Source organism: Bos grunniens, chromosome 6 (genome assembly GCF_055505025.1).
Source record: "Bos grunniens cultivar Pamir isolate PY7600 chromosome 6, Bosgru_T2T1.0, whole genome shotgun sequence".
In the NCBI taxonomy this organism is placed as follows: Eukaryota; Metazoa; Chordata; class Mammalia; order Artiodactyla; family Bovidae; genus Bos; species Bos grunniens.
Genome location: NC_141170.1, coordinates 22,779,494 through 22,790,581, shown reverse-complemented (window position 1 = coordinate 22,790,581; position 11,088 = coordinate 22,779,494).

The window sequence follows — 11,088 nt, the reverse complement described above, 5'->3', positions numbered from 1 at the left end:
CCTCCCCTATGTCAGAAGGAGAGTATTTGTGAAAAGTTCTGAAATGGGAGACTTGTACAAGGTCTTATTGCAGACCTTCAATGGCCTTCCCTAAAAGGATTTTAAAGACTTCATTATCTTAAGGGGACTACATAGCAAGTTACAATTAGGTAAACAGAGACTAGGGATAGGGCAGAGATGGATCCATAGTGTGACCACTGAGATGGGTGAAAAAACAGGTTGACTTCTTAAGATTACCCAAGTACTTTTTGTGCTACATTTCTTTGAGACCTGGTCTCAGTTTTCCTAAGCAACAGTCTGATTATCTGAAACACCAATCCCCAGCAAGATGTGATGAGAAGAACAGTCCAAAATTCCTGTTCTGTTTCTGCTCTGCATGATTAGTAGGACTTGCATCATTATTGTTGGTATCATTACTTTATCTGCATTTTGCTTTTCTTGTCTGTGCAATGAGTGAGACAGGTTCTGCTATCTTTAAAGTACTTTTAGCACTGGGGAGTTGTTTTTTCTAACAGGCTAATCAGGCTCCAATTAAATCTAAAGAAGGCTTTCTAGAGAAAAAAGCAAGATTGGTTTGGAGCAAATTTGATGGCAAGAAATCAGAAAGATATTTGGGGACAAATAGAAGGTGGATTTCAAAGATCTTTACATCACAACGCTTAAGAGGCTGACCAAATTATCCATGCCTAGAACACTAGTGAATCCCTAGAACAAAAGTTTCTTAAAAACAAGCCAACCAACCACCAAGTCAACCAATCAAGGTTGCCTGGGGCCTAACTTTAAAAACAAAAACCCAATAACAAACACAAACCTTGAATGCGCCTTCATTTCTATCCCATCCTTCCAGAATCTTCCTTTCACTATGGTGGCTAGATTACCTGTTGGGTAGTCAAAGGTGAACTCAAGTCTAAAGAAACAGTAAGTAAATACTGCTTCTTGAAAAGGACTTCTCCATAGTCTAAGGCTGCTGTCTGTGGTGTCACACGGAGTCTGACACAACTGAAGCGACTTAGCAGCAGTAGCAGCAGCATAGTCTAGAATCTTTTTTTTTTTTTTTTTTAAAGGATACGTGTAGACACTTTGGAGCTTCTCCTGTGTTTTCTTTTGTATGGTAATTAAATACTCAATCTGGAAGAAAACTGAACCTTGACTGAGCTAATGCCCAGGTGATGAGGTAGCTGTGTGAGTGGCAGACACTTTAGGGCTGGGCAGTTTTGCTGAACAATCTACCTAGGAGACGTTTTTTGGGCGGGAAGCAGTAGGGGAAGGGTGCCCAAAGCTAGTTTTGCCTTCAGCCAAGGCAAACTGAGAAATGTTTTAATGTTGCATTTTCAAGCGTTTGGATGTATCAACTTTCTCGGATGAGAGTTTCTAAAATTCCATAATCCCACCCATCTGCCAAACTAGCTGAGGTTGCCGGCTGAAGCCATTGGCGTAAATGTCTACACACAGCTGCGGGGGAAACAAGGTCATAGGGTCATGCAGGCTTGGAGTAGGCTGGTGCCATGAAGTCCAGGCAGGTGGCCTGCGCTCCGAGTGCCTGCCAGGTCCTACGGACTGGGGAAAAGGCAACTCAAGCGGCTGCCGCACAAGCATTTGCTGTGTCCCCAGTCAAGGGCAGATTGCTTGGAAATGACCCGGCTCCTAGTGTCTGGAATCTCCGAGCGCGCTCTCTGCGTGGATCGCGAACCCCTCTCGTCTTCTGGCGTTTGTGAGTAGGAGGGGAACGCGTCTATTTCCCAAGATGAGTTTACAGGGTGTAGCCGAATCTCACCGGCGTGCGGGAACCGGAGGGCTGGGGAAAGAATGCACGCGCATCTCTGCACCAGTTCTCAGGCACCGGGGAGCCAAAACTGAAACCGGACCCACCGGGGATAGTTCCCAGGGTCCTGGGCTTGAGTCCTGGGCCCACTTCTACGCTCTGCGGCTCTCTGAGGCCCAGGCTACCGGTGTAGCCGTCACACCGGCGCGCCAGCCAACATAGACGTGTCGCCGCCGCCGGGCGCGGCGGTGGGAATGGAGGGAGTGGGTCCAACAGGGTTGAGCCTTTCCCGCTCACACCCGCGTCTGAACCGCTGTGTAGCACCCGCTTCTCGTCTTCTATTAAGTTTACCCTCCCTGCAGCTTGTCTCTTAGTGAGCATCATCCCAGCGCCGAAACCTGGAACACCCGGGACCACCAGTACCCAGAAAACGACCGGGAAGAGCAACCTCTCCTCCCGGATTCCGAGGACCCCGAAAGCGGCCTCGCCCCTTGAGTCAGGGGTTTCTCCACGCACTATCGGCCCAGACTCCGCTCCACCAACCAGGCCGGTGCAGCTGGCTCGAGCGGAAGAGTCCACGATTGGAGTGCCAGGCCAGGTGCGCTTGGCAAGGCACACGCGTCCGAGTCCGAAGCCTTCAGCGCTCTGCAGTGCGGAGACAGGGCACATAAGGGAACCACCAAGGACCCAGCGAGGGACAGCAGGCAAGCGCGACGGCCAAGGATCCGCCCTGAGCTTTTAGATTTTCCTTCCTCCCCACGCCCCTTGCCTTCGCCCAATCCCGTGTGCTGGAATCAGTTTCGCTCATTCTTTGGTATCTCCCGTTTTCCCTTCCCTCCACCCCTCCATCACTTTCGCACTCTATTCCGTCTCTTAAGTACTTCTGGAGATTTGAGATCATTCCTAGAGTTTTATTAGGAAACCTCCCCCGCCTGATGATTCTCAACCATTCAGGCAACCGACTCCTAAGGTGGTTGCCCCAGCCCAAGGGGAGACTGCTTAGTCGATTTGATTGAATGAGCCTTAAGGACTACTGCACACCCTACCTTGCTCATCAAAGAGATGAGCAAATGCCAGTCCCTCCCCCCTCCAAAACAGACACTCCCTCCGCCCCCATATACGAACAAACACTCATGTGTGTCACCTCCTGAGAAGTTCCTCCTAGGAGAGGAAGCAGTCGGTCTGATGTTCTTCTGTCCTTAAACTGATGTGCTTGTGTCTTTGCTTTGAAATGCTGTCTTTCCTTGAAGGTGCGAAAGTACCTCCAAGGGATGGAGAAAATTAAGCCTGCCCAGAAGCTGAACTGGGAATAGAATGAGGAGCTGGCCTACCTCCTTTTCCTCTTCTAAATGCGTTTTGGCTGACAGGTGGGCCAGGAGCCTAGAATATTGAGGCAGAATGCCTGCTGACTGTGACCGGCCTAGGTGGGCAGAAGGGGTGTTCTCAGCCTCTCCGCTTCACAGATCCTATTCCTAAGGCCAATTTTACTTTTTTAAAAAACTTTAAATTGGACCTAAAACTTTTAAAACATAGCTATTCTCCAGGGCAAGAGGATGAAGAAACTAAAGAGAAAGTTCTTTTAAAATTTTATTTTTTAAAACTCTCTAGGGCCAACAAAGGTCCATCTAGTCAAAGCTATGGTTTTCCCAGTAGTCATGTATGGATGTGAGAGTTGGACTATAAAGAAATCTGAGTGCTGAAGAGTTGATGCTTTTGAACTGTGGTGTTGGAGAAAACTCTTAAGAGCCCCTTGGACTGCAAGGAGATCCAATCAGTCCTAAAGGAGATCAGTCCTAAAGGAGATCAGTCCTGGATGTTCACTGGAAGGACTGATGCTGAAGCTGAAACTCCAATACTTTGGCCACCTGATGTGAAGAACTGACTCATTTGAAAAGACCCTGATGCTGGGAAAGATTGAAGGAGAGAGGAGAAGGGGACAACTGAGGATGAGATGGTTGGATGGCATCACCAACTCAATGGACATGAGTTTGAGTAAAATCCAGGAGTCGGTGATGGACAAGGAGGCCTGGCGTGCTGCAGTCCATGGGGTCACAAAGATTTGGACACAACTGAGCGACTGAACTGAACTGAACTGAACTGAGGGTTAGAGATCTGGTAAGCTGTTCTACTTGAATAGCTAATCTGGTTATAATTGTTATTTACATATGCCTTTTCAGGGATTCCCAGGTGCCATTAGTGGTAAAGAACCCACCTACCAATGCAGGAGACATAAGAGCTGTGGGTTCAGCCCCTGGGTCTGGAAGATCCCTTGAAGGAGGGAATGGCAACCCACCCCAGTATTCTTGCCTGGAGAATCCCGTGGACAGAGGAGCCTGCAGGGCTACAGTTCATAGGGTCGCAAAGAGTCAGACATGACTAAAGCAACTTAGCATGCACGTGTGCCTCTGTTGTCAAGTTGTGTGTATGTACTAGAATGTATGTGTGTACGTGTTTGCACACATAATATATATTTACACTTATATATGTATATATTATGTACACACATGTGTATTATATATACAAATGTACATATCCATTCTAGTACACATGTAGACACAGAATTGGTAGACACTATTCTAAGTACTTTTCACATATTGACTTGGTATAATTCTCACAACCTACCCAGGAGGAAGCCTAGTAAGGATTCTACTCCATCAAGTTTTAAAACTGTGTGGTTGGTATGACTGTCATCTAGGAACAGAAAGCTGAGATTCAATACCATAAAGTAATGGCAAGAATAGTGCCTCCTAAGTCAGAAAGCTTGCTTGGAGTTCTGTGGCCTTTCCGTCTATGCATCTCAGTTTACTTTACTTGAGCTTGTGAATAATTCTACCTGTGAGCTTATCAAATAGATGTGTCTTGAAAAGCAAATAAAATCATTCATGTAGAAGCTTTTCATACTATCACACATGATAGACTTCCCAGTTGGTGAAAGAAATGTACTTTTAGCCTCAACTTATCTTCCTCAGATGGTCAAGAACTTCTATAAGAAATCCTCAGGTACCTTCCTCTATAACAAGTCTTGTGGCCTTGACTTTCTTTAATGATCTTTGTTCATTTGTAAGCAGAGGTGGGAGTAACAGCTGGTTTGGTTTTGTGGATGTGTATTTAACTACTCAATGTTTCTTCCTTATGTCCTAAAATTACAGAAGGGTCACTGGAAAAATATTCAAGAAGTAAAATCAAGCAAGCTTACAGATCCATCCAGGGGTATGTAGTTTTAATTGTCTTAGCCAGAATAATCTTAAATGGTAAGTACAATATGTTCCCAGTACTTAAAAGTTACGTGTAAACAAAACACCAAGAGTGAAAATGGCTGTAAGAGGAGGGCTAGTTATCATTTCCCTTGCTGTAGAAAAGATGAGCAAAATGCAGAACAGTAGCCCATTTCTCTTCCTGAGTACCATGTAACAAATGGCATCTTGCTTAGAAAGATGTCTTAGTGCTTAATGAAGACAACTCTGGGTCTGCAGATCATGGAGATCCATGAATGATACAAATCCATGAGTCAATATCTTGGAGGGGAACTCTGACTCCAGCTCATGTTTTGGACTGATGCTGAAGCTGAAGCTCCAATACTTTGGCCACCTAATAAAAAGAGCTGACTCATTGGATATGAGACGCTGATGCTGGGAAAGATTGAAGACAAGAGGAGAAGAGGATGACAGAGAATTAAATTGGTTGACATCACCAACTCAGTGGACATGAGTCTGAGCAAACTCTGGGAACTGGTGAAAGACAGAGAAGCCTGGAGTGCTGCAGTCCATGGGGTAGCAAAAGATCGGACATGACTTAGCAATTGAACAACAGACTCCAGCTTATGTTGTTCAGTGTTTTAAAATGTATTTTGAGCTAGAATGCATTATTTAATTGTGCATTTCCCCTCTGTTAAAATGGAGACTTGAAGGATGGATGCCTATGCTATCTTCTCTTTCTCAAATTCTCCAGGGAGTAAATTTTTCAAGGAAATATTAAGAACCTTTGTAAACCAAGAATAGGGATGAGATTTGGAAGGGAAAAAACCACAGGAAGAGAGAGACTAACTCTATCAGATCTTCGGCCCTTCACTTGTTTTCAGATGTCTAGCCATTGATCCAAATTTCTTTTGTCCCCATCATTTTTTGTTTTTGCTTTTTTTCTTTCCTGAAGAAAGGCAGGGATGTGGGTTTTAGGGGAGAAATCCAGAAAACAGTCCCACCCTTGAGCAACATCCCAGAGCACATCAGCTGTGGGGGTTGGAGGCTGGAAAGTGTAGCGTGATTATACTTTTCTTTAGGGACTCATCTCAATTGGGTGTGCCTGTGTTACACCATTGCTTGTGGAACTCAAAGTAGCTTTCTCTGTGTTTAGTAATTTTTGGGTGAAGTGTGAAATTAAAAAAAAAAAAAAAGCATTTGATGACTTTTCCCCTTCAAAACAATTGAGTTAAGATCTGTTTTCCCCTCTGGCCAGATTTCACTGGGTCTTTGAAAACGGAAAACATAGCCAAACAGCAACACCCAGCCCCCAAAACGATGCAAATCACAGTTAGAAAAATCCAAGTATCCATAGGCTCCTCTAGGTTCAGAGGTTCCAGTGTAGGAGGCAAATGAAGGTGGAGAAAAGAAAAAGAAAGGAATATCCCTGCAGGGTCTCTCCTAGAAAGAGAAGTCACTTAGACTTCTACATTAAAATATTTTGGAGAAAGTATAAGTTAAACTGTTTACTTTAGCAGGGCTGGATAGAAGTCAATAGTGAATGCCATGAAGTTTATCTTCATGAACATATAATCTGCTCTCTGAATTCCATCTCAGAACGCTGCATCCTCAGTTGTTTCTGCCATTTGACTTTGTCAGATCTCCCTTAGTCCTTTCCCCTCCAGCAAAGAGATGGTATAGAAAATTCCCACCAGTATGAATCAGTAGTAAGACAAAAAAGTTTGAATTTATTTGAAAGCATTTTCTTTTACCCCATTTGCATTTTGGGACTTAATTTCTAATTTTGGAACAATCTAAGGAAAGATGAGGCATTGGTATGTAGAGGTACTCCCCTTCTGGGGGTGATAATGCCTGAAACTGCTTTCAAAATAGAGATCTTTGATTTTGAGACTGCACTCGAAAGTGCTTATTATAAGCCTCCAAACATGCCTAAACTTAAAACCAGGGAAATATTTAGAAAACCTACCTTTCAAACATCTAACTCCATGCATAGTAAAGGGAATGGCAAAAAACTAACTCCGTGCATAGTAAAGGGAATGACATGGTATAAGACAAGTTTCATCAAGTTACATGATTGCCAGAAGCTCACATCTGAATTTCTTAAATCTTTCCAATAGTCAAAATACATCTTCTTTGGTATTAAGCCAATTTTATAACAGCTCAAAACAGGGACTTGGGACTGCAGATAGCACAAATCTCTCTCTTTTTGGGGATGGTGGCTTTTCTTTGAACACACTGCAGAAGAAAAAATTTAACTTTTAATAAGTACAGTTTCAGAGTCTTTGTCATATCAACTATTTATGACAGCCTACTCAGGGACCGATACTTTGGCCACCTGATGCAAAGAACAGATTCATTGGAAAAGACCCTGATTCTGAGAAAGATTGAAGGCAGAAGGAAAAGGGGATGACAGAGGATGAGATGGTTGGATGGCATCACCAGCACGATGGACATGAGTTTGAGTAGGCCCCCAGAATTGGTGATGGTTAGGGAAGCCTGATGTGCTGCAGTCCATGGGGTCGCAAAGAGTCAAACTCGACTGAGCAACTGAGCTGAACTGAACTGAACTCAGGGACCCAAGAGCATGGTCAACTGGAAAAATCAGGTAAGGATACTGAGAAAAAGGGGACCTCAGGTAACAACTTCTGTAATAACTTCAGACATTACAGAGACCCTAGAAGGAGTGATCTCATTAAATCACCTAGGTAGCTGTGAAAAATGCGGATTCTCAAACTCATCTCTAGAAATTGGGTAGATTTCATGAGAAGGAGCTGCAGAGGATGAGATGTTTAGATAGCATCATAGACTCAATGGACATGAATTTGAGCAAACTCTGGGAAATAGTGGAGAACAGAGGGACCTGACCCGCTGCAGCCCGTGGAGTTGCAGAGTTGGACCTGACCTAGTGACTGAACAACAGCAACAACAAGCATGAGAATCTTGCATTTTAAATAATCATTAGGTAATTCTAGAGCAGGTGGTTCTGGATCCACACTTTGAGAAACACACTGCAGGGTTAGAACAGCAACCAGTCCTATAGAAACTTCAATTAAAACAGGTGTGTCCTCAGTCTAGAAAATTGCTATGTCTCTGAAATACTGTTCATGGGGTTCTCAAGGCAAGAATACTGAAGTGGTTTGCCATTCCCTTCTCTAGTGGACCACATTTTGTGAGATGGAAATACCAGACCACTTGACCTGCCTCTTGAGAAATCTTTATGCAGGTCAGGAAGCAACAGTTAGAACTGGACATGGAACAACAGACTGGTTCCAAATAGGGAAAGGAGTACATCAAGGCTGTATATTGTCATCCTGCTTATTTAACTTATATGTAGAGTACATCATGAGAAATGCTGGGCTGGATGAAGCACAAGCTGGAAACAAGACTGCAGGGAGAAATATCAATAACCTCAGATATGCAGATGACACCACCCTTATGGCAGAAAGTAAAGAAGAACTAAAGAGCTTTTTGATGAAAGTGAAAGAGGAGAGTGAAAGCTTGGCTTAAAACTCAACATTCAGAAAACGAAGATCATGGCATCTGGTCCCATTACTTCATGGTAAATAGATGGGGGAACAGTGGAAACAGTGACAGACTTTATTTTTCTGCGCTCCAAAATCACTGCAGATGGTGACTACAGCCACGAAATTAAAAGACACTTACTCCTTGGAAGAAAAGTTATGACCAACCTAGATAGCATATTAAAAAGCAGAGACATTACTTTGCCAACAAAGTTCCGTCCAGTTAAAGCTATGGTTTTTCCAGTAGTCATGTATGGATGTGATAGTTGGACTATAAAGAAAGCTGAGCATGGAGGAATCGATGCTTTTGAACTGTGATGTTGGAGAAGACTCTTGAGAGTCCCTTGGACTGCAAGGAGATCCAACCAGTCCATCCTAAAGGAACTCAGTCCTGAATATTCATTGGAAGGACTGATGCTGAAGCTGAAACTTCAATACTTTGGCCACCTGATGCAAAGAATTGACTCATTTGAAAAGACCCTGATGCTGGGAAAGATTGAAGGCAGAAGGAGAAGGGGACAACAGAGGATGAGATGGTTGGATGGCATCACCAGCTCGATGGACATGAGTTTGAGTTTTTTTCTGGGAGTTGGTGACAGACAGGGAGGCCTGGTGTGCTGCAGTCCATGGGGTTGCAAAGAGTCGGACACGACTGAGCGACTGAACCGTACTGAAATACTGAGGCTAAACTGAATTATACACTAAATTAAAAAACTCTTCAGTGACGTCTATCTTGGTTTCAGATCCATCCCCCCCCCCGCCCCCGCCCATTTCTGGTGTTTCATAACATGTCAACATTTTGTTGTTCTTTTCTCATTCAAGTCTGGTTATTCTGAACAGCAACAACAAAATATAAATGCATAAGAGCGCATGCTCAGTCTCTTCAGTCATGTCTGACTTTGTGCAACTCTATGGACTGTAGCCCATCAGGCTCCTCTGTCCATGGGATTTTCGAGGCAAGAATATTGGAGTGGGTTGCCATGCCCTCCTCCAGGGGATCTTCCTGACCCAGGGATTGAACCCACATCTCTTACATCTTCTGCATTGGCAGGCAGGTTCTTTACCCCTAGCGCCACCCGGAAGCCCCTAAATGCATAAGAAAGCCTCTGTTAAACAAAACCTTCAAGCTACATCTTTATGGACAAGAATTCAATATACATGGATTATCACCTCTTGAGGGATTTGATGCTTATTTTTTGGATTCTGATACAGTAGGTTGTCTAAAATTTGTCGCAACTTATTTGTATATATATGTCCACAGCCTCCACCAACTCACAGCCTGACACCAAGCTCCTAAGAGCTCTCTTTGCCCATGGATTTTGGATGGATTGTAGCAACAGAATTGAAAATCTCTTGAGCTGCTGTTCCAGCTCACCCGTCAACAACTGCTGCTCCTCTGCCAGCCGATGACTGAAAAGAGACTGCTGCTTTCTGACGGCGAGTGATTCTAAGCCACTAACTCCTGCTGCTGCTGCTGGTGCCAGGGCAACAGTCTCCTCCACTGGCTTCACCTCCCTGAATTTGCCACCCAGGACTCAGGCCTACATCTGAGGAGGTGAGGCCAGCGGGGCCTGGCAGCACGGTAGAAGGCCGAATTCACAATAACCCATCACTTCTGATGCTGCCCATTGTCCCTGAACACAATACAGGCTCCTGGAACCTTTTTAATGGAAATATCACTGTAATGATCCTATTGGGCTTCCAGATTTGTCAGAACATGCCTGAATGCAAGGGTAGATGCAGTTTAGGACTGGGACCAGAGCTGCAAGATCGTTTTAACGTCCACACAGTGCTTTACCAGCACAGAGAATCCAGCTAAAAAAATTAGATTAGGTTTCAAGAGATCTAACATCTAATCTCCTTCTGGTTCTGCCTTTCTCTAGCTGGGTGACCTTGGATGAACTAACTTCACGGAGCCTCAGCCCTTTGACCTGTAAGATGAGAGGGTGAAAACTAGTTCAGAGCTTCTCAGACTTTGGGGTTAATAATAATTCCTAGGGCACTTGATAAATGGACTTGGCTCCATTTCTGGAGATTCAGAATGAAGGCAGCAATGGCCTATGTATAGGAATTTGCATGTTCATAAACCTATTGGGTGATTCTCTAATCACTTTTGGGAAATATTTGTCTAAAATCAATGATTCTTGGGACTTCCCTGGTGGCCCAGTGATTATGACTCCACACTCCCAATGTAGGGGGTCTGGGTTCCATCCCTGATCCGAGAACTAGAGCTGGAATGCCAGAACGAGGACCCGATACAGCCAAATAAATATAAATAAGCATTTTAAATTAGTGATTCTCTACTCAGGTCTCAGAAACAATTGGAAAGTTTTTTAAAATGCTCATCACTGGTGCCATCCCAAATTAATTCATCAGAATGTCTGGGTCTGGGACCAGGCGTTGGTGTGTTTTGAAAGTTCTTTTGTCTGGCAAACGTGAACAATCGGTGAAACAGATTATCTCTAAGATCCTTCCTTAGCTCTAGATCTCGGACCTCCAAGCTAGGATTTTTGGTTTCACCACAACACCACAGTTTAGAAAATGGGGCATTCTGTGTGTACTTTTACTAGTCGTTATGGTCTGCATTGTCGTCCCCCTGTGAAATTCA